This window comes from Podarcis gaigeae, assembly GCF_964106915.1.
Source record: "Podarcis gaigeae genome assembly, chromosome: 17".
NCBI classification, from domain to species: Eukaryota; Metazoa; Chordata; class Lepidosauria; order Squamata; family Lacertidae; genus Podarcis; species Podarcis gaigeae.
Window position 1 is genome coordinate 34844850 of NC_139694.1, and position 24276 is coordinate 34869125.

A 24276-nucleotide genomic window follows, 5' to 3' on the forward strand; every position below is an offset into this window, starting at 1 on the left:
TAGGATTTGCCGATCAGAAGGTCGGCGGTTTGAATCCTTGTGACGGGGTGAGCTCCCATTGCTCGGTCCCTGCTCCTGCCGACCTAGCAGTTCGAAAGCACGTCAAAGTGCAAGTAGATAAATAGGTACCGCTCCGGCGGGAAGGTAAATGGCATTTGCGTGCACTGCTCTGGTTTGCCAGAAGCGGCTTAGTCATGCTGGCCACATGACCTGGAAACTGTAGGCCGGCTCCCTCAGCCAATAAAGCGAGATGAGCATTGCAACCCCAGAGTCGGACACGACTGGACCTAATAGTCAGGGGTCCCTTTACCCTTTATCTATAATAAAGTCATACATATACACAATTCTAACAATTAATTAATACCTAATCCAAAAAGGAGACCAACACTCTCAGTGAGGGTTGATTGTTCCAATTTGTTTCTCTTTACACACACACACACGCACACACACACACACACACACACACAATTTTTCCGTCTGAGAATAAAGTGTTTGCGTGTGTATACCACATGTGGATTAATAGAGAAGGAAGCAGAGTTCCAAGATGTTCAGACAATCCCTTTAGCGACTCAAACTGCCTGAGCGTAACAGATGCTTATTAAAGGAACCGGGGGAAAGCCTTGTATCCATATCCTAAGATTAGCTTTGGACATTTTTAAACTGCAAAATATCAAAAGCATTACAAAACAAAGTACATTTTTTAATAAGGGACATAATGAATGTGCACAATGACCTCAATGTGCAGTTGACACTTCAGCGAGTGAGGATTGGCCATTAAACCCTTCAGCCCCAGACACTTTTCTAGAGGGCAGCCTAGTATGGTCATTGTTTGCTTCATGGCAGGGAATCCTAAGACGTTCAAGTGAGACACACAATCAGAGAGAGAGAGAGAGAGAGAGAGAATTAACAATCTGTGCTACTTAATATGAGTGACAATCAGGGATGAGGGTAAATTCAATTCAGTTCACATTTAAAGGCGAATCCACCGGATTTGCAGTTTTTCGAAACAATAGGAGAACTAAAACTCTTGGGAAATTCTTGCTTCTCTGGACTTTGCATTGCAGTCCGCACGCCAAATAACATGTACAAAAATGCATCTACTTGGAGGAAGTGTGGCTAAAAAGGCACGTATTACAGAAAGCATGCAAAAATGTGTTATATTAGGGGGAAATGCTTTGCAAAAATGTGTGGTATGCGAAAAATACGGTAGGAGAAATTGGCACTGATGAATTTTCGTGAGGATGTTTTTTTTAACAAAAGATTGCAAACTGAGGCGGACATTTGGAGAATTGAACAGAAGATTGGAAAAATGAGAAACAGAGAGAAACTGAAATGGATAAATGTGCCCCTGTCTATTGACAACGCACTCTGCTGCAGCTCTTGTTTGTTTCAGTGGGGTGGGGGGCATTCACAAGAGACTTTCCTGACTGGTTGTGCCTTGTATTAATTAGTCAGAGAAGGGGCCTGACATTTTAATTTTCTTCCGCAGGCACCAAAATGTCTTGGGCCAGCTGTAGACAAGCCACATTTATATTTCACCGGCTCACTTCCTCTATGCCTTTAACTTTGTTTCCAGTCCTGCAGACAACTGTCATTCTCTTCCATTTACAGCTCCCCTCCTCTCCTAATTCCCTGCTCCGTCTCGTCCTTGATCTCAGCCCCTTTTTAGTATAATGCCATAACCCCCTTTTTCCCATATACAACTATAATACAAAACGCCTTTTGTGTGCTAGACAGCCCAGGGCAGGCGTGGGAAGCTGTAAGCCAGCTGGATCCATTACCGCTGAGCAGAGCGTGCAAGATCTGAAAGTCCCAAAAGCAGAGACTGCTTTGAATCCTGCCCAGTCTGAATTGGGTGTGTGCTGCTGCCTTGGGGAAGGGGGGGAGAGACTGCTGAAGCAGCCCCCCTCCGACCAGCCTGCCCTGCTCACAAGGAGGAGAGGGGCTGGCAAGCTGCTCCTGAATCTCCCTCAGCAGAGGTTTCTCAGTCCTTCACATGGGGCACTCATGTCTCAGTTCCAGGCTCCCACATTTTCTCCTGAGACCTTTTCTTTCTGTGCTGCTATATCTAGGAACAGTCTCTGAATATCCCTTCAAAGATTCCATAGTCTGGGAAGGCAGGCGAACTAATATCAGTGTACTGGAAAAAGCAAAGATCACCAGTGTTGAAGCAATGGTTCTTCAACATCAACTTCGTTGGACTGGTCGTGTTGTGTGGATGCCTGATGATCGTGTTCCAAAACAACTCCTCTGTTCCGACTTAAAAATGGAAAGCGGAATGCTGGTGGTCAACAAAAGAGGTTTAAAAACCGGCAAATCTAAAAAAATGTAGTTTAAACACTGACAACTGGGAAACACTGGTCTGCGAGCGCTCCAGTTAGAGAACAGCCTTTACCAAAGGTGTCATGGGCTTTTGAAGATGCTCAAACTCAGGACAAAAGGGAGAAATGTGCTAAGAGGAAGGCAGGCTTAGCAAATCCACACCGTGATCAGCTCCTGCCCGGGAACCAATGTCCCCATTGTGGAAGGACGTGTGGGTCCAGAATTGGCCTCCACAGTCACTTACAGACTCATTGTTAAAACCATATCTATGAAAGACAGTTTTACTCGGCTACGAATGATCACCAAAGAAGAAGAAGTAGTCAACGTAAACCGTAGCTGTGGTTGGAGCGAGATAGGATTGCCGGACAGTGAAGGCTGTAGAGGCTGTAGAGCTGGAACACTAGCTAGAGCCTCAACATTGGCCTCCTTACCCAGCAAACCCTACTGTTCTGGTCTCTTTTGGGAGGAAAGGTGTGATATAAATTCAGTTGTTAATAATAATAATAATAATAATAATTTATTATTTCTACCCCGTCCATTTGGCTGGGTTTTCCCAGCCACTCTTCGCGGCTTTCAACAGAACATTAAAAACAGAATATAACTTCAAACATTATAAAATCTTCCCTAAACAGGGCTGCCTTCAGATGTCTTCTAAAAGTCAGATAGTTGTTTATTTCCTTGACATTGGTTAAGCAATAACCGAAAAATTAAATACTTTCCAACCAGCCGCACCACTGTGACATGCATGGAGCATCCAAGAAAACCAGAATCAATGCGAGGGAAGAATTCTCCATCTGTGCATCCCAGTGGATCCACTCAAGGGGATCCACTGAGGGTGGTTTTCCTGAGCCTTCCCCTCCCATTCCACCACACCCAAATTCTACAGCTGGTGTTGCCAGTTTGCAACCTGGGGAGCATGTCTTTACCTTTCCTCTCCGCCTTGTGGAACTGCAAGGGGAAGAGATGTGACGAAAGGACCTGCCTGGAGAGAAAGGGAGGGAGCAGGTGCCACCATCTGGACTCCTGCTTGGTATTTAAAGGTAAACACCTGGTCATCCAAGTTGCAGCCTGGGAGCATCTTAGGGCAAAACTACACATTATATCCAGTACAAAGGGACATGCCACTGAAAGCATTGCTGTGCCAAAGCTGATTTCATTCGTACCTTGCTCTTCCGAGTCTTTTGCAACTCATTGCTTTTGATGGGACAGTAACTAGACTAACATTTACAAAGAGGCAGAGCGTGACATCCAACACGGATGGAGCAAGAGTGTGTGAGGATCAAGGACTGAAGAGATTGTCTGGCATTACAGGATGCAGGAAAGCTGAAGATCCTGTGGGTCAGGCATGGCTTTGGAGAAGAGCTGGGATTTTAAGATGTTGCGGTGGCAGATAGAGGAGCTGGGAAGAACCAAGAAGACTGGAACAGCAAAAGGAAAGAGGTGTTCCTCTTCCGGATTTATTGGGGCCCTTCGGGAGCTGCCTCAGCAATGCTCTGTCACAGAACCTCTTTCAGGACCAGGACTTGTGAAGTAAATAAATAAGACCTTTTGTAGCTCCTGTCCATTTTAATGGAACTTGCACAGGCAAATTCCCAGACGGATTGTGCCCCCGTGGGGGTCAGATCTGACACTTTTAATCTGCCAGCTGAGGCAGCTGCTGTGCTGTGTCTTGCCTGTGACCACGGCTGGGATAGCTGCCATCTAGAACAGTCCTAAATATATACATATAAAAAAGGAGGGAATCCCTGGTGTCTAGCATACATTGAGATGAGGCCTTTGAGTTTGTACTACAGCTGCAATGTTCAGTTGTTGTTTTACTCTATTAAAAAATGTTAATAAGCTAAAAAGGTGGTCTTGAGTTTATATAAACTGTAGGTGACAAATACCATCTCAAAAGAGGCTTTCCCCCTTTTCTCCAGTGACTCTGGACTTCATAGTCTTAGACCCCCACCCACAACTTCTTTCAAAATGTGGTGAGCCAGCTGTGTTGTGTTGGGTGATCCCGTCATGCTCCTTTTGCTGGCTGGTGGGCCCCCCAATGTCTGCCTCAAAGTCCTGCTCACACACCAGAAGAATGTGTCTTCTAAGAAGATGCCTCTTATGACATCATCTAAAAATAAAGTACAGTCATACCTCGGCTTACAGACGCTTCAGGTTGTGTTTTTTCGGGTTGTGGACCGCCAAAACCCGGAAGTACTGGAACGGGTTACTTCCGGGTTAGGGTTTGCACATGCACAGAAGCACCGAATCGCAACCTGCGCATGCGCAGATGTGCCACTGCGGGTTGTGAACGTGCATCCCGCACGGATCACATTCACAACCTGAGCGTCCACTGTATACCTCTTGCTACAGGAATATAGTTTTCCCCATATGCAGATTTCAGCAGTGCAATCCTATGCATGCTTACTCCCAGATAAGCATGTATAGGATTGCAACCTGAGACTTATACGGTTAATCAGTTTGCATTCAGGTTGCCGCTCTAGTTGGGGTTGCTTAGTCCTAGGCAGGTGTTATTTGGAGATGCAGGAACAGAAACATTATATGGTGTTTTTTTCAAACCAAAAGACCAGCTGTTAAGCTAATAGTCTTGTGATACTTCTGTGCTGGTTAGGTCTAAGTAGGAGCCCTCCCTTCCACGCTTTAAGAATGATGCAAATAAGCGAAAGAAGATTTAGAAGAGGGGGAGGGATAAATGGATTGGAACAAAGAAAATGTAAAGCAAAGATGAAGGAACTGAACTCTGGAGTATTCTTACATTACTGTGATGATGTGGTTGCCACTTCTGTGTGGTCTCTTCCCAAGCTACTGCCATGATGTTTGAGGTGGGTTGCAGGCATAGACAAACTCAGCCCTCCAGATGTTTTGGGACTACAACGCCCATCATCCCTGACCACTGGTCCTGTTAGCTAGGGATGATGGGAGTTGTAGTCCCAAAACATCTGGAGGGCCAAGATTGCCTATGCCTGGGTTAGGGTCATGCACAAGGACTTCCTTCATGACAGAAGGCTCTCTCCCTTGGGACAAGGGGTGCCCAAGCAGAAATTACCCTTACACGTCACTCATTGCTACCCTCATTCAACATAGATTGATGCAGCATGCTATCACACAGATGGAGCAGACACTAGGCTAAAGTAGTATCAGAACAGGCCCTTAGAGAAGACTTGGGGAGGACAGGGCAATAGGTTTTTTTGGAGGGAGGGGGCTAAACATCTTCAAGTGTTGCCATTAAGGAAAACAGTTGCATTTAACAAAGTGTATGTCAAGAAATGTTTCCAAACAGTGAAAAGAGCTGGCTAATAAAAAAAAAACCACGTGGCAAGGGACTGTCAAGATGTCTAAAATATATATTCAACCTGCTGGTTCAGAAGGGTTTTGGGGGATCTGTGCTCCTGGAAATGCTATCAAGTGATGACCCCGAAATTCCTAATTACCAAGTTGGGCACATGAATTGGTCCAGCTCCCAATGCTTGGCTTTCTCACGAATTCAGCACCGTTAATCAGATGCTCAAAATCATGTGCTTTGTAGTTGCTCCCTCTTGACGAAGCTTGGGTTCACTACTGTGGGCCAGGTGGACAGGCTACCTGACAAAGCAGCAGTTTGTCTAGTGACTGTCTTCTCCTTTTGGCTCAATTCACTTGCTTATTTTTATGTGGTGGTCTTCTTCCATCTGGATCCGAAACCCTGGTTGTTTCTGTGAGGTCAAATGTCCAAATGGCTGTCATGGCTGCTATTGCACGGTGACTACAAGGCTGTGCTAAATAATCTCCACCTTGAGCTTTGGGGTGGCAACTGGTGATTTCACTGGGGTGTTTTCTTACTTGTGTGAATGAATATTCACTCTCTTAAAGCACTGTCTCGTTTCCTCCGGCTACTGCTGCTGCTTCTTTCCTGTGTTAGTCACATGAGTGAACCCACCCAAGAGGGAATCATGCAGTGAATGGGGTGATATCATGATGCTGTGTCAATCAGATTTGGCTCCACATTAGTCTCACTGAAGGCAAATGAGGGTAATTTAATAAATAATGGAATTTTTTTACTTAAGGTCGCTTAAGTTTTTTGACTGCTAAAAATGTTGCTGAAAATTGGCTCTCTGCACATTCATTTTGTCATATAAAATGCTCAGCGCTGGGATGAATGGCATTTCAAAATGGGAAAGAGAAGACCCCTCTCATATTGGTCAAGGCATGAACACATACGAAAAATTAAGTCACATGAATGGCTCTCAGTTTTGGTCCCAAGACAACCACATCACATGCCTCAAGGGTGGTATGCTATGATTATGGGGCAGGTGGTGCTGTGGTCTAAACCACTGAGCCTCTTGGATTTGCCAATCAGAAGGTCGCAGTTTGAATCCCTGCGATGGGGTGAGTTCCCGTTGCTCGGTCCCAGCTCCTGCCAACCTAGCAGTTCGAAAGCACGCCAGTGCGAGTAGATAAATAGGTACTGCTGCGGCGGGAAGGTAAATGGTGTTTCCGTGCGCTCTGGCTTCTGTCATGGTGTCCCGTTACGCCAGAAGCAGTGTAGTCCTGCTGGCCACATGACCCGGAAAGCTGTCTGTGGACAAATGCCGGGTCCCTCGGCCTGAAAGCAAGATGAGTGCCGCAACCCCATAGTCGCCTTTGACCGGACTTAACTGTCCAGGGGTCCTTTACCTTTTTTTACCTTGCTATGATTAAAATCATCATGAAGTTGATACACTCTTAACAGTTTCAGAATAACACTGGCATGGATCTGAAGGCATAAAATGTAATGTTTTAGGAGGTGAGGAATTAGAATCCATTCTTTGTGGTTTGCCAAAAGTTTTGTACTTTTTGTGTGTTTTTTAAACTGCCCAACCCAAGACTCATTACCTGGAATCAACCCTCCCTGATTATAACAAAACCTGTCTGAATCCTCCATTGCCCTAGGACAAAATGTTTTGGTGCCTGAGTTGGATAATCCAAATGTCACACACCCGCCCACTCATCAACATGATGTGCGACTCACTGGAAAGTTCTTCTACATAAAAGCTTGTTGGAATTAATGGGAGTTCCGTATAAACATCACTTTGCTTTTGGACATCTCACATTCATTTCAGTGGGTCTTGGGCAGAAAAAATGTCACAGTGGGTTATATCCCATAGGGTGGTTCTATCACTTTGCCAATTTGCCACTTCTGATGACACTCTGAAAGCCACCCAAAGCAGCCATTCCACCTTGCCTCACGAAAAAGCCATTCACATCTTGCTCTCTCCCTCATTCTCCTTTTTGGAGATCTGGGACCTCACCTGGAAAAAAACTGGTGTCAGCCAGTGCCCAGTGATTGATCCCGACAACTCCTTTCAAAGAGGTTTTTCAAGGCAACATTTGCACAATGGGATACTTTAGGAGCACTGTTCTCAACCTGTGGGTCCCCAGATGTTGTTGGACTACAACTCCCATCATCCCTGAGCTCTGGCCTTGCTAGCTAGGGGTGATGGGAGTTGTAGTTCAACAACATCTGGGGACCCACAGGATGAGAAAGGCTGGTCTAGATCTTCCCTCCTAACTCTATGATCCCCATCTGCCTGCCACTGAAGGGAATGTGAATCTTCCTCCTTGTTTCACATTCTTCCTGTCCTGCCTGCATCAGTGACACTCTTCGTAATTGCTCTTTGTTCTCTTCCTGGCAGTCGCTCATGAAAGCTAATGCCACAACAAAACAGTTGTTAGTCTTTAAGGTACCACAGGTCTCTTTGTATTGCTCCAGAAGATTAACATAGCTACCTCTCTGAAGAGATCATCACTGCTAGTTTCTGCTTACTTGCCCGCTATTGGAATGCTAGCATGTTTGCCATATATCCAGACATTACTGGGATTGCAAAGGTGGAATTGACGTCTGGGAGGGTTTTCCTAAAAAAGCAACCCTGGGTAAAGGGGAAACACATGGGCTCACCACCATGGCTGCCACCCTTGATTGGAAAGGCCATTATCCACACTTGGTCTCCCATGTCCTTCCCAAGCAATGTCTCCAGGCCACTAAAGGGCACGTATTGTTAAATCTTTTTTCTAGGCCTGTAAATCACTTTCAGATTCTATTGCAGTGCAAATTGGAATATTTAGTAGTATAAGCTAGGAAATTATTTAAATCATAATAAATGGGGGTAGGCATTAAAGCACTGAAGTACTTGGGGGAAAAACTTGGGAGTTTGTATAAAAAAGGGCTCAATGGTTTTGAGGTCTTCTTAAAAAAATTCTCAAGAACTTTCAGGGTGTACTGGCTTTTACTTTTTGAAATATGGCAACCCTAGTACCAGGTTTCTCAACTGTGAACAGGTGTGTGTGTGTGTGTGTGTGTGTGTGTGTGTGTGTGTGTGTGTCCGTCCCCAACCAGCCTCAACCCCAGTTGGACCCGTCATTGCTATCCAGTCTCTCTTTTCTAACGTTATCTCTACCACCATGAATTGAGATACCCGAAAAGATTTAATCACATCAGAATATACCTGTTGGATTTGGTCTTTGTAACTATGCTGGTCACCATTGAATTATCATATTTGTGCCTCCGCTGAGCCTCTCCTCAGAAGTCTTTTCTCTAGAAAGTGACAATGAAACCTTTCCAGTTTCCTCCGGAACACCAACTGACAATGTGTTTGTGTCCCCAAGCTTATTCGTTCTTAAGCCGCATATTGTTTGGTCTTCTTCTGCCCTTCCACTCTGAAGAACAGCTGCCCATAATTACTATGGATACAGTGATGCCATTGGAGAGTGTGGGTCTTAGTGGTCTCCACAAGACAAAAATCAAGCCAGTCTATCTGGAATTAAGCCATATCTGTGGAATAAAAGAGTGTTTGTGACTGACAAGGATCTGGGGCTTGGGAATTCAGGCAATATTTGAAGAGGAACTAGCAACCAGTCTGGGTGGGTTCTATTCCTGGTAAATGGAATGGAGGGAAAGTGGGGCAAAACATGCAAGCTTGGACCCAGAAGTCCTGTGTAGAACTGGATTCAGTTAATTTCTGGGCCATGGAAGAAGACCCACTTAACTCTCTTGGGATGGGGTAGATGTATAGACTGTGAGGCATGAGAACTGAGACAGTACCTTGAAGTTCATGCTCTCTTTAGATGTGATTTCTAGCCAAGCCCAGTAAGGGGTCAGGAACTTACCCGCTTCTGTAGCATTTTTGAAGCTAAGCAAAGCTTGGGTGGAGACCACTGGGCATCCCTGTAGGCTTACTAAAAAGGGGACAGCTGGCGGCCTTTGGCTCCTGGTGGGTTCCTTAATGGACCTAGGCTTTGGCGAGTGCCCAGCCCCACCCACTGATTGTGCCATTTCTGTCATCACGTGGCTGTGGCCGTCATCAAACAGCCACAACATATGGGTGGCCACTTCTTTCCAGCCTGAACTGAATCACTGTTTTGGCAAACCACTTTGAAGGTATTTAATTTTGATCCTGCCCTCCTTCCAAAGGAGCACAAAGTGGCGTTTTTAACCTCACAACATCTGTGAGCAAGATTAAAAGCAGAGAGGGTGACTTGCTCAAGACCACCCAGAGAGTTCGCTAACCACTGCACCAGTCAGTCTGGTGCTCAGAACATCACTGCGTGAGAATTACACCAGCCACCTATGGATTCTCCCTGGGGCATGTCTATAATAACACAGACTTCCATCGGCTTAACAGTCATTCCCTTTCCCCAGGGATGCTGGGAGATCTGAGAGGGAGGGAGCTTGAAAGGAGAATTCACAGCTCTTCTCACCAAATTACAATTCCCAGGATTCTGTGAGGGAAGCCATGACAGTTCAAGTAGTACAAACCCCAAATAAGTTTTCGGTGCAATGTTGCTCTTGATTAACACTGCCCAGTTGTCCGCTGGGCCAGCCAAGCCATCAAAGCTTCATTTGAAGTGTTTGTCATGGGTACGGCATGCGTATTTATTTTACGACCGCTTAACCAACTTCAGAAAGTTTGAGCTGGCACGTCAAATTGCAGTTAGTTATATGACAAACATTTCAGGTGCCCCAGCTGCAGAATGATTGTGTGAATTGGTCCCGAAAGCTGATCTGGCTCTAAGGCAGTCGGACAATGGTATTTATATAATAGCAAGAATTTCATTTCTCTCTCCCACTCCACTTCTATGCTAAATCCAAGCCCCCCTCCACCCAAAAGAAGTTTTTGCTCTAGGGACAGAGACTAGCGCCGGAAAGAGTTTGCTAGAGAAGAAGTTTTTGAATGCCAAAGTCAGAAGCAACTGGATTTACTCTTTTAGAGAGGAAATTAAATAGCTGCACATTCCTATAAATATTATTGTTTTTAACCAGTTTGTGTGTGTGCCTATGTTACACATGTGGGCTATATATGCAGTAAATATAGCTCCGAAAGATGTATTTTTAGTGCATCTAAGGCAGGGGTAGGGAACCTAAGGCCCGGGGGCCGGATGCAGCCCAAACGCCTTCTCAATCCGGCCCTCGGACGGTCAGGGAATCAGTTTGTTTTTACATGAGTAGAATGTGTCCCTTTATTTAAAATGCATCTCTGGGTTATTTGTGGGGCATAGGAATTTGTTCATTTTCCCCCTCCAAAATATAGTCCGGCCCCCCACATGGTCTGAGGGACGGTGGACCAGCCCACAGCTGAAAAAGGTTGCTGACCCCTGATCTAAGGTGTTAAATGCATGCCTGACTGGAAGTAAGCCCTGTTAGATACAATTGGACAGACATCTGAGTGCATAGGATTGTGCTGCACATCCTGTTGAATTAGCAATTACATCAGTGGCTCAAGCACACCCTGAAGGAACTGAACAAAGCTTTGATTTTCAACAAGATCTCACCCATCTTTTCGTACCGACTGCTCAGGACAGGTGTTGTATATGCAAGCCAAGAATGTCCCAGATTTCTGTATTTTTTTTATTTGGAGGGGGGGTGTTTTCAAACTGGGAAAGTATGAAAACTTGTGGCAGAACATAACTTTGAAGTCCTAGAATCCAAGAAAGCATGTGAAACAAAGAAACTTAAAGTCTTGGTCCTCAGACAAGCACACATGCAATTAAAACTGAGACGGTGCACAAACGAAGGACATATTGCTCACGTCCTATAAAGCAGCGTGTGTAATTAGATCTGATGCTTTGCATACCTGTTCATCCAGCTGAAGAAACCTTAGGGCAAAAGATGTCTCTTTCTTCACTGTTGCTGTTTTCTTGGGGTGGGTGGGGGGTTTTTTCATTATGGGAGCCCCAACTTGCATTGTGAAGCTTTACATAGGTCAATATAGGTTTGCCACAGTGACAACTAATCAATGTTTCTGACTATGAGTGCATTTTACCAAGAGACCATCTTATTGTCTTCTAATGCCCTTTTGCACATCGCAGTCAGCACACTCCTTACGGAGCAGAGTGATATGCTAATAATAACACAGGACCATGAAAAGGTCCCTTTTTTCAATTAATCCATAAGAGGGAAAGGATTGCCCTACAGGAACAGGCCAAGGTCAGTCTGGCTCAGCAACCTGTTTCCAACCAGAGAGCACTTGGGAATGGAATCAGTGGCCTTCCCCCTAATATTTGTTGGTAGCTGTAGCCTCAAGGAGTTTGCCCAAATCCTTTCCTAAAGCCATCACAACCACATCTTGTCGATTAGGCATGATGGATCCAGCGGCGGAGGAAGCCGCTTGGGCGCCTGGGGCAGCGCACCCAGGGACAGGGCGAGCCACCCATAGGGGTGGGGTGCACCATGGGGCCACTGGGGTCTGCCTGCCTCCTTCCTCTTAGCCACCCTATAGCGGGGGGGGGGGAGGCAGCGGGTGGACCGTTTGGGCACTGTGGAGCCTGTGCACGCCCAAGCCACCGTGTCACTTCCAAGAGAGACACGTGGCTTAGGTGCGCTATGGCATTTTTTCACTCCCCTCAGTGGGTGACACCCAGGGTGGCCCGCATCCACTTGATGGATCCCTGGATGGATCACTTCTGCACTGTGTGGGGAAATGTCCTTTCTTTAGTCTGGCCTCCTGAGCCTACCACCAGTCACCTTCAGTGGGCGACTCTGAGTTTGAAGAGCGAAAAAGAGGACACATTTGCCAACTTCTGCTTTTAACTATGGATCTCTATGACGACTCTCATTTTACATGCCCATGAAAAAGAGGGCATGTCCTGGAAAAAGAGGACATATGGCAACCCTTCTCTGAGTTCCAGGATCAAGAAAATGTTCACTAAAGGATGTTGCGAGTGAGGAATGTTTTAGCCTCATTTGTTTTCCAGCAGGCTGCCAGGGTTAGGATTAAGGAACAGGACTGTTTTATGTAAAACAACAAAATGGGAGTCATTCTAGGGCTACACATTCTGAACATAGGAGCAGTCATTGTTTTCTTTGTGGAAAGGATGAGGCATGTACCGTTGTGCTTCTGTTACATCCTCTGGCACTGTGAAGTTGTGGCGTAAGGAAATGCACTACTGAGGCACTTTCTTTTTTAAAAATAAAAGTTATGTTTCTTAGAAAGAGGGCAGAGATGGGCTTCACTTTGGTTTTGGTGGGATTCCTACAGGCCTCTGACAAGGCAGAATTAGGCGTCTGAGGTGAGGAGCCGTGCTAGTACTAATTATATGTGCAGCTGTTCCCATTAACCTGCAAGTGGTTTGTAAACAGAGAACATCCGAATAGATTGTCCCCTGGTCTCTGTCTCCCACAAACTGAAGGACATCTTGCTTGCTTCAGTCACCCCAGTTTGATTCCCACCTTGGTCCCCTGCCTCTCTCCCATGGGCATAACATTTAAACTTTTAATACTCAAAATCTACATGCCAACCTTGGGCAGGCTACACTTCTCACCATCCCTCAGCATTGCCCATCCTGTCTGGGGTGGATGGGAGCTGGGAGGCCAACAACATTGAGAAGGTCCCAGGCTCTCCATCCCTGCCCAGGTATTCTGGGCTGTCCTTCTCTCATCCAAGGGTGCCACTAACCAGTACTGCCTGTGCCACACACCAATTGCGTCCCAGGGGCTTCATTATGGCCATGCTGCTTGAAAATATCTCCTTCTCCACCCCTAATCGCCCTCCCCATAATGGGCCGGGCACCTGGTGAAAATCTGACAGGAGTCCCTGGATTTACGCCACAGTAACTGAGAGCAGCGTCTCATGCTGGCTGTGCCTCAATATTTGTACAAGCGATTTTCTCCCGTGCAGGTCACCTGCATCTCTTAACTGCTGGGTGGAGTTTGGCACAAGGGGAGCAGCGCACACTTGCTCTTGTTGCTTTGCCATGGCAACAGCGCACAACACTTGCCGTTGCTAAGTCATCACCTCCCTCTCCCTGAAGGCATCTAGTTCCTCAAGCTGTGAGAGGCCCACCTAGTGGAGAGACGTGAGCCTGCAGAGGGGATGGAATGGCTGAAGCCTGTTCATCCAGCCCCGTCGAGTGTGAGGAAGGAGGTCAGCGTTGCAGCTGCTGACCCCAACTTTTGCGTGTTCATCTGAACCTCCGTGCGGAGCCTCTGCGCTTCCTGCCTGCGTGTGAACAGGCTTCCGTCAGCGCTGTTTGTACCCCGGCAGAAACACAGGATACAGCTTGTACGCACGTAGGCTCTGCATAGAACATTGGTGATGAAGATTGGGGTGGGGTGGGGCCAGGAGAAGGAATCCCACCCTCCTCCCTCCATGTGTTCATCGTCTGCAGATCTGGCCAGTTGAACACAGTTTCAACAGTACACTTGCTGGACGCAGGGAGTGTTTGGGGGCACACAGAGGAAACAGATTGGCCTGAAAAATGGCAGGCGATCAAAAATGTACGTGTACAAAAAACCACGGATAAATACACCATGGCACTTCCCAAGCAAGAGCACTGTTTTTGAAGGGTGCCAATAAAGGGAGAGGCTCTATAACTGGGCCCAAGTTGGATACCCTGCTGGGTTAGACAGCGTTGCCCAGTCCCTGTGCCAAGACCTGGCAGGGCCCTGGAAACGTGTGCCATGTTTTCTGTCTGCCATGCAGCACAAAACCAATCAACCCCAGAGTTATTTTTACTCAGACAGCTCCATCGTCACCGTACAGAGAGGCGCCTGGGATGGGGCCCTACTGCACAATCGGTTGCTTGCGGGCAGCAGTACTTTGGAGAGGCGCCATTGACTGCATTCCAAGGGTTGAACCCCAGCTGCCCCTATAAACATATGAAATGAAGCTGCCTTTTAGGGTACCAGAGCTTCTGGTGGGCTTGCACATGTCCGGGTGGCTCTAATATTATTATCTTCTCCAACTGGCAGTCCCTGTCCAAGGGCTGCAGAGGAGAATTGTATTTCCCAGCCTTGCTACCCGAGATCATTTTCGCTGGAGATGCCAGTGACTGAACCGTTTGGTTCTTCTCAAAACAAGTCATGTGCTTGACTGCTGAGCTGTGGTTCCACATTGTGAGAAATCTTGGGGCACACCTCTTTAGATTGGGCCAGCCCTGGCCTCAGGGCAACAGCCAGGTGGCTGAGTTGGCTGAAGAGGAATGCTCAGAGAAGCAGGAAGCTGTTACAGAAGCAACCAGCCTTATCCCTCTCTCTCTACTTCCACCAGATGCTGGAAAGAGAGTTTGGGCTCATCCATACTGCCGTTTAATGGAGATGGTGTGCTTCCTGTGCCTCCATTAATTCTCCATTTTCCATATGACATTCTTCTCCAAATCAGGGATACTCTGAAAAAGGGTGTGTGAGATAAAATCTGGATTGAGGGAAGGGAAGGTATGGGAAGGCAGTAATTTGGAGAAGACAATGGAGAAGGCCTTTGCTCTGAAACAGCAGGTCTCTTCTTATGAACAGAATACCTGAGAGATGGTTGTCTGATCAGAGCAGGAAGAGTTGTCTGTAAGGGATGCAACGCCTATGTGGCGGGGTTCCCAGGTATTCCTGGGGGAAATGGAAGCCAGGTGGATGGGGTTTGGCTCCCAGTCCTGCAGGGAAAGCAGTGGCTTCCAGAGAGACCTAGAAACTTCACAAGCTCCCCCAACTGTGAGATGATATCTGATCATTTTGCCCACTTGCAGTCACCGCTCGCTGCATGCAGAGGGCAGGTCCACCGCAGTGCAGTGACTGCAAACTCAGATCTCGGAGACAAATCAGCCAAGCTAGATGCTACAGGGAAAGGTGAAGGATAACGCATGCACAGCCCGATCTACTAGCTAATCCTGGACTGGCAAGGAAATGGATTTCCAAAGAGATCCGAAGCTGGTGTGCAAGATGCAACATTTTCAATTATTTGTTTTCTAGCATTGTTGTTCTCTGGCTAGACGGTTCTTGCAAGTTTTTTAAGCGCACGCAAACAAAACCAGCTTGCAGAAACAGATGAGAGTGGGGGAGAAGAATGCAGACCCCAGGCAATGCCTTCTTCCTGACTACAAAAATGGCATTCAGAACCTGGATATATAAAAATCCACCCACAGAGCCAACCTTCCTAAGGGGAATTCCACAGGGGTGCCTCATGTTGGCAGTATTCCACATTCTGTCCCTGCAATGAGCAATCCTGCAAGACCTTGAGTTTCTTTCTGATCTTAGAGGGCTTTTCCAGACAACCTGTATTTTCAGCATTCATCCTGATTCATTTCCGGAAAAAAAATGTGCAGAGTTTATACAGCATCACTGTTTATACTGAGCATTCGTTTTAATTGGTTTGGACAAAATTTTGCACTGATGTGATGCAGTGTTGTTGCTTATTGAGTGTTCACTTTCAGAGGTTGTATGACATCACCTGGCATGGCTGTTATCTCACACTAGAACACATCCCAGTCCACTTTCCCACCGCTTTTCTTACCATAACAATTCCACGGTGGTGGCTGCTTTTTAAAGTGCCGTTTGCTGCGAGACAGAGCTAAATCTGCTCTTAACTGCACAACCTAAATTTGCTGGCATGTGATTTATGTCTACCTAGAAAAAAAAGCAGTGACAGTTTGGAAGCGGCTGCAGTCACAATCCTTCTGCCTTGTCAAACAGTGCCCCACATAGATCCCAGGGAGCATAACCACAGGGCTGCTCCTTAGGCAGGGACCGACAGAACTGGGGGGTTTGTGGCAGGGGGCCCAGCATCCTGTAAGGCGGAGAAGGCTTTTGAGGCTGGGGAGGGGAAGGCGGGCAGAGCTGGCTGTGCAACCCTCAGGCAAGAGGGAGCAAGAACTATGTGCTCACACAAACACACCACCATCTCTCTCCCTCCCTCCGTCCCTCTCTCCTTCCCGGACGGACGTGGTTTCCCTATTTATCCACAATGACTCAACCCTCCCTCGGCCCTTGTGACTCTCTTCGGTAACCTTCAAGGAAGGGAGAAAGCAGAAGCAGTGCGACCGCAGAAGCTGCCAGCTTTGATCTGCCAATTCTTTGCGCACAACCCAGGGGTGGGGCAGGGGAGGGATAGGTGCGATTTCATGCTGCTTAGATCAGATGCTCCTCTCCCACCCACCCCCACTTGTTTTCTGGGGGAGACCTGGTTTGAAAATATATGCTTGTTGTTGCCATCATAGTTATTTTATTTTTTTACTTTATTCATAGGCTTCTGTTTAGGACACTCCAGTCCATCTTCCCTCCACGCTCCCAGTTTTCTTTCTTTTCATTTCATTTCTTCTTTTTTTAAAAAAAAGTACATTTATACCAAACTTCTTTACTCCAAGGAGTTTGAGGGGGCATACACAAGTCTCTCCCATTTTTATATTCACAATAACCCTGTGAGGTAGCATCACTTCAAGGCCTGGATTTGAATCTGGATCTCCTCGGTCCGAGTCCAACACTCTGATCTGTAAACCAGAGTGTTGCTTTAACACATCATCATCTAACTCCCTGCAGGTAAATGCTCTTTAAATAGCCAATGTCATCTAAGCCCCCCCCCCCCGTGCAAATGAATTAGGATGAACGCTCAATAAACAGGCCACCTGGAAATGCTCTGGTTTTTTTAGCCGCACCTACGTAGTTTGTAAAATGCTGTGAAATGTTTTTTCCGCATGAGATCTCACAGCTTTTCTTGACAACATTTTGTTTATTCTTGTTTAGCACGATCTTAACTTGGGGTGTATCTCTGTATTACATGATGTGGGGAAACGTACAGATTTGCACTTACATAAATAGAAGTGACGGTAGGGCAGTATGAAAATGTTACGTCCGGGTGACTCTGCCGAAATCACGTTCCCTGTCTCCTTCTACCATGGGAAGGCCAATGGCTGCTGTGAGCTTCTCTCACTGAAAGCTGGAGCCAGAGCAAACTTAGCTGCACAGGCAACTGAAGTGGTGAGCAGTACTTTTAGGGCGCCCGTGGGAAAACACAGGATCCCAACACACACCTGGATCCCTTGCTCACCCTCGACCAACTGCTCAGTGGCAGCTGGGCAACAAAATGCTTGGAGCTTCCTCTGCTGTGTCTGGGATGATGCTGTTGATGTTTGTCTTTCTTAGCTTGGATCCCTTAAAGCAGCCTTTCTCAACCTGTGGGTCCCCAGATGTTGTTGAACTACAACTCCCATCACCCCTAGCTAGCAAGGCCAGAGCTCAGGGATGATTGGAATTGTAGTCCAACAACATCTGGGGACCCACAGGTTGAGAACTGCTGCTTATGGCCAGGGGAAGTGGGTAGCCAGTTCTCACACACTCACACCCCATAACCCTGATTTTAAAATAGTGGGGTGTTTATGCCATTACTAGCAACAACTTGTTACCAGCTTTTGATTAAACAAGAACATAATATGTAGAGGTAAAAGGTGAATGACGGTTAAGTCCAGTCAAAGGTGACTTTGGGGAGCGCCACTTATCTTGTTTCAGGCAAAGGGAGCCGGCATTTGTCCACAGACATGTGGCCAGCATGACTAAACCACTTCTGGCACAACGGGACACTGTGGTGGAAGCCAGAGCACATGGAAATGCTGTTTGCCTTCCTGCCGAAGCAGTACCTATTTATCTACTTGCACTGGCATGCTTTCGAAGTGCTAGGTTGGCAGGAGCTGGGACAGAGCAATGGGAGCTCACCCCGTCATGGGGATTCAAACCACCGACCTTCCGATCAGCAAGCCCAAGAGGCTCTGTGGTTTAGACCACACCACCATCCACATTCCCACAAGAACATAATAATAACCTGCAGAATCAGGCCAGTGTTCCATCTAGTCCAATGTCCTGTTCTCCCAGTGGCCAACCAGTTGCCTGTGGAGAACTTTTAAGCAGGATCTAAGCACAAGAGCACTCTGTGGTCTCCAGCAACTGGTTTTTGGAAGTTTATCCGCCTCCATCCCTTTCTGTTTTTGACCGGGAGAGCCAAATCTTACACTCAGCTCCTAGGATCAACATAGAAGTATCACAGTTCCGATTTTATGTGCTGTTGTAGCCATTGGTGTCATAGAACGGTAGAGTTCGAAGGGATACATGATATCTCTGTTACCTATCTATGTATTTTTCCACACAGAGAAATATATATGTCTTCAAAAATGCTGGCACTCATGGCAGCTGTTAAGACACTCCTCTGAACATATCCAAAATGCCTTACTGTCTCTGAGAATACTCATTTGTGGAGGGAGAGCAGGAAGCAGGCACTTTTTATAGTCTTTGTACTGTTGAGAGCTACAGGTGGACATTGTAACCAGTAGACCTTTCATGCCACAACTCGGGGTGGTCCTGCTTCAATTTCATCATGAGCTGTTGGGTAGCAACCCTTAAGACAGGTTTCAGAGTGCCCCTCCCTACATATTTATGAGACACAGCCTTCATGCTCTGGGGGCAAATGAAATGCAAAACGTGATAAGGGGCCTTTCCTCCATCACTGCTGAGGCTGCCTCTTCTGCTGCCGGCATTCCTGTAGCACAGTGGTTTTCAACCAGTGGTGCCTTAAATGATGGTCAGAGGTGTCGTGGGCAACACTGGCCTCTGTCCCTCTTTCCTTCCATTTCTCCTCTGATGCCCTCTCCCATCTCGGCCTCCCAAAGGCTTGCATGGCTGTTTGTTGCAGCAGCCCTGGCTACAAGCTCCCCAGGCGAATGATGCCTCTGGGGCTGGCCAGGGGGTGCTGGTTGCCAGGAGCTGAGGTGGCCTCAGAGTAAGCAAGCAAGTGGGCAAGGGAGCACAGCCAGCCAGTCCTTCAGCTCTTGCTGTTGGGAAGTCCTAGGCCCCTGTGGGGCAGTGTGAGAAGGCACCTCTCTTTGGGGCAGGGGGCGCAGCTCAGAGACCAGGGGCAGCAGCAGTGGCTGCCCAGAGGACTCCTAAGGAGAGGGGAGAGGAGAGGAGGCTGAGGGAACCCGCCACAAGGGAGGGTGTTCAAAAAAGGGTGAGAGGCTGCCAGCTCTGCAGGCTACGGGTGACAGAACTGGGCTCCTGAGCCCCACTGCAAAAGGAAGGTAGTTGGTCAAGGGAGCCGTGGGCACAAAAAGGTCAAAAACCTCTGCCTTAGCATGTTTAATTTGCAAAGGGCCTCTGTCAGCAACCTTCATGGCGTGAGGCCCTCTGAGGCAGGGTGGAAATGTGACTTTGGAATGTGGGCTGCAGAGAGTCCTGCGACATTTTTATCCTTTAAAAGGAAATCCTCTAGGACTGAGTCCTGCTTCTCTGCTGTCCCCTAAAAGATGACCAGTCCAAGCAGCTGCTTGAGCGGCCAGCCTCTGTCCTCTGCAGTCGCTGCTCCATCTCTGGCTGCCCACCTCTTTCCTTTCTCTCTCTCCCACCTGGAGTCTCTATTCTAGATGTGCACCTCTGCCTGCCTCTCGCCGATACTCTCCCCAAACAAGTTAGCAGAGCCACGTTGATGACGGGGGAGGCACTCTGGGCATTTGGATGACTCAGGTGGGCTGAAAGGATCTTTCTCTAAGACACCCCCATCCAGAATAAGAATAAGAATAATTTATTATTTATACCCCGCCCACCTGGCTGGGTTCCCCCAGCCACTCTAGGCAGCTCCCAACAGAATAATAATAACAATAAATTTAAAAAGCGACACAACATCAAACATTAAGAACTTCCCTAAAAAGGGCTGCCTTCAGATGTCTTCTAAAAGTCAGATTGTTGTTTATTTCCTTGACATCTGATGGAAGGGTGTTCCACAGGGCAGGCGCCACCACCGAGAAGGCCCTGTGCCTGGTTCCCTGTAACTTTACTTCTCGCAGGGAGCGAACCGCCAGAAGGCCCTCGGAGCTGGACCTCCGTGTCTGGGATGAACTATGTGGGTGGAGACGCTCCTTCAGGTATACTGGGCCGAGGCCATTTAGAGTTAGGAAGCCCACATGTTCCAGCTGACCGAGGCCCAAAAAACAGATGTGGCATGGGAGGTCTGTGATCAGATCGCCCTACTTTAAAAGAGCAGGGGGACCTAAAAGCAAATTAACACCCCAGCTCCCCCCCAAAAAAAAAGCAGGACTAAGAGCAGCTTAAGAGGCCAATCTCAACTGGTCACCTACCCACTCCCCAACCTCTTAAGACTGAAAACCTGGCATGGTGAAGCTAGCTTTCCTTCTGAAAGGTTAGTTGTCCAAGCGCAGGGTTTTGTTTGTTTATTGGGGGGGCAAGCATTTCATTATGTGAGCCTTTACTTGTAGTGCGATCCCTATTTGCCAGAAGCAGTCCTGATTTTGCAAGGAGTTGGGTGGTACCTGTTCTGGGCAAACCACTATCTCTGTTTGGACTTTTGGAAAAATTTGGTGGCTGCCTTTAAAAATCCGGTCTGATTTTTAGGTTGATGTTCTTCCGATTTCTACTTCCTTGCCAAGTTCTCTAATAGCAACATGCAGGGTGTATCATGTCCGCAATACGCAAGCAGGTAAAAAAATGTTCCTGTGTATGAGGAGCCAGCCTTCTGCGGACCATAGAAGGGGAGGAGTTAGTAACTGCACAAATGACCTTTTATAATTGAAATATCAGGCCACTGAAAAAATAGGGATCGTGGTGGTTGAGGGGCTTCAAAACATTGCCCCCTGCTGAGATCCTGATCCCAGCTGGACGCTCAAGACCTTTTACAAGCCGTTTTTGTCTAGTTTGGCTCTCAGATGGTTGCAGCTGGCAAAGGTCACATTCAGTGTTGTGTTCGACATACTTCTTTCTTATGTACAGAATTTGTAGTCCGTCTTCAAAAAGTTATCAAAGCAAAAAAAAAAAAAGCACACAACGTACTCAATCATCCAAAATAATTATAAGATGGTTATGTGGTAACAGTGTATCTTTTACAAGCACTCTCTGTTGGGGGGGGCTGTTGGAGTAAATGAATTATGTTGTACAGCAGGAAGAAAATTTAAGAGCCATATGTAAAGGGGGGCAGTGAGGCTACTCAGGGAGTCATCCTGAATATGGGAGGAGGGGTTTCTACACATACAGAAAATCGTTCCTTTTTTCATTTGTGAAAAGGTTGTGAATAAGCCTTCCGAATAAGAACAAGCACAGATTCATGGGGGGGGGCTGGTTTCGTGATGTTTTTCCCCTCCCTCCCCCCCCCCTTTGGGACTCCGTTTCTTCTTTTGGCAATTGCTTTGAGAAAAATGGTTCTGCTTCGATAGAGTGATAATCTTCCAGTCTGCCCCACACTTTTGCACTGCTGGAAGAGATACACTCTGCAGTGTGAGCTTTCAGCCTCCAGAGAAGCTGGGGGGATATATAAAAACTTCTGGAAAAAGTTGAATTATTTATGGGCAGCCTCTCCTCTCCTCAGAACCATCCCAGAGGCCTAATAAAAGGCAATTGTGTCTAAACCAAGAATAATCTTTCCCTTTATATGACGTCTCTACTGCACAGTGAGACAAGGCAAGTTTGTCCCCTGTGGTATTAAGGCAAACTAAGGCCCGGGGGCCGGATCCGGCCCAATCGCCTTCTAAATCCGGCCCGTGGATGATTCGGGAATCAGCGTGTTTTTACATGAATATAACGTGTCCTTTTATTTAAAATGCATCTCTGGGTTATTTGTGGGGCCTGCCTGGTGTTTTTACATGAGTAGAATACGTGCTTTTATTTAAAATGCATCTCTGGGTTATTTGTGGGGCAGAGGAATTCGTTCATTCCCCCCCCAAAAAAAAATAATCCGGCCCCCCACCTGGTCTGAGGGACAGTGGACCAGCCCTCCTGAAAAAGTTTGCTAACCCCTGTGTTAAGGGTTCCAGCCTAAGGCCTCCTGTGGTTTCCACTGCTGCTTCAGCTCCAGGAGCAGATCCTTCGCTCACATTGAGCGACTGCTTTGCAAATGCACTGCTGACAGCTCCAGAAGTCAAGGTTGGCTTTAAGATTTGCGGGAGTCCTGCAACCCAGCACTTCCAACCATCTCAGCTGCCCAGAATGAGGCATCGTCAGCTGGGAGCAGCATTGCCTAGATGTGCAGGCCAAGGCAGAAGGACCAGAACTGGAAGTCCACAGCCATTCTGGGATGTGCCTGCAGGCGAGGGAAGGCAAAGAGGTTTCAGCAAAGGGCCACAATGAGTCAAAGAAAAGGTCCAAAGGCCTGAGCTTGGATCAGTTCAGAATTTTAAACCTTTCTGCATGGCATCGAGGACCTATGGCAAAATTAACAGCACAAGGCAAATAGATGACCTGTTCAGCCAGAAATAGGAGTGCTCTTGATAAATTATCACAGGCAGTCCAAAATACCAGAGACCAGGGTGGTTATCGAGGAAAACCCAGTGTTCATGTTTGGCTTTAGGACTGTCATGTTGCAACCTGGAGGTCTATGCTGAAGGTTTAAATAGCTAATTCTACAAAAAATACATGCAGATGCAGCTTCTTCTGATCATCCTGCTGTGTAGCACAGCTGGAGTTAATGGGACAGGGTAGAAAAAGCTGCAGCCTGCCTTATGTCTTGCTGCTCTGGGCTGTTTCAACGTACAGCCTGGCAAATGTTCTCTCGCGCGTTCAAGGAACCTCAGAAGGCTGAGACCGTGTGTCTTGGGGTTAAATCCTCCTCATAGGTTTATGGCATGGGCAAGATCTGAACTAAGTCCTGTAGCTGCTACTACACTGGCAATACAGTTGGAAATTTGGGGGTGCTAGGTGTCTGGGAGAGCTTCAGTGTTGCGACTTGAGCCAGAGTCTATGGATTTTAGGAGCAAACATTTAGCACGCTTGTCTCTGCCCACAAGTTTACAGGGGCTGCCTCCTTGTGAATCAGCTACTGAAAATACCTAAAGAGCTAGGAGCAGGCAAACCTGGAGTAGTTGTGATACCCACCGCGCGCAAGTATGGGTGTGCTGAGCTTCCCCATATGCCATGGGTAGGAAAACTAAGGCCCGGGGGCCGGATCCGGCCCAATTGCCTTCTGAATCCGGCCCGCAGACGGTCCGGGAATCAGCGTGTTTTTACATGAGTAGAATGTGTGCTTTTTTTTAAAATGCATCTCTGGGTTATTTGTGGGGCATAGGAATTCATTCATTCCCCCCCAAATATAGTCCGCCCCCCAAGGTCTGAGGGACAGTGGATCGGCCCCCTGCTGAAAAAGTTTGCTGACCCCTGCCATATGCCTATCTCTGAGTTTTATCACAGATAACTAACTGAAAGAGGTGCAGAGTATTTTCAAAAGTAAAACCTGTGGGAACAAAAGGTGCATGTTTTCAATAGGCTAAACTAGCCTTCCCTAACCTGGTACCCTCGAGATGTTGTTGTACCAAAGCTCCTATCATCCATATCCTCTGGTCATGCCGGCTGGGGCTGATGGAACTTGTAGTCCAAAGCATGTGGAGGGCACCACATTGGGCGGGCGAGGCTGGATTAAACCAATAGGATTCTTGCCAGTGAAATAGGATAAGCAAGTTCAGGCAGTGGCAGACTCCACCAGGCAGTTATCTAGTGCTGCTCTGTCTCATTTCAGGGGACTAAACTCTCTGGGTCAGTTCTGGCTGTACGTTCCATGTTCATTCTGGTGTGCCTGGCTAGCAGCACCTGGAGACTAAAGGCTGCGTGGGCACGGGTAGGATGGGAAATAAGGTTGTGTAATTTCTGTGTGGTTGGGGTTTGGCAATGTTTTCTGAACTCCCTGCCTTGTCTCTTTAGCCCAGATGGCTGCTGGTTCGCTTTGACTCAATGCAAACAAATGTCCCCCTCCTCCCGCTGGC

General features: G+C 47.3%; 1 long non-coding RNA gene across 1 annotated transcript in view; it reads left to right on the top strand.

Moving 5' to 3' along the window:
- LOC310835275 overlaps positions 1-24276 on the top strand; it is a 45734-nt gene that overhangs the window by 15152 nt on the left and 6306 nt on the right. The gene's annotated exons all lie outside the window — the stretch shown is intronic.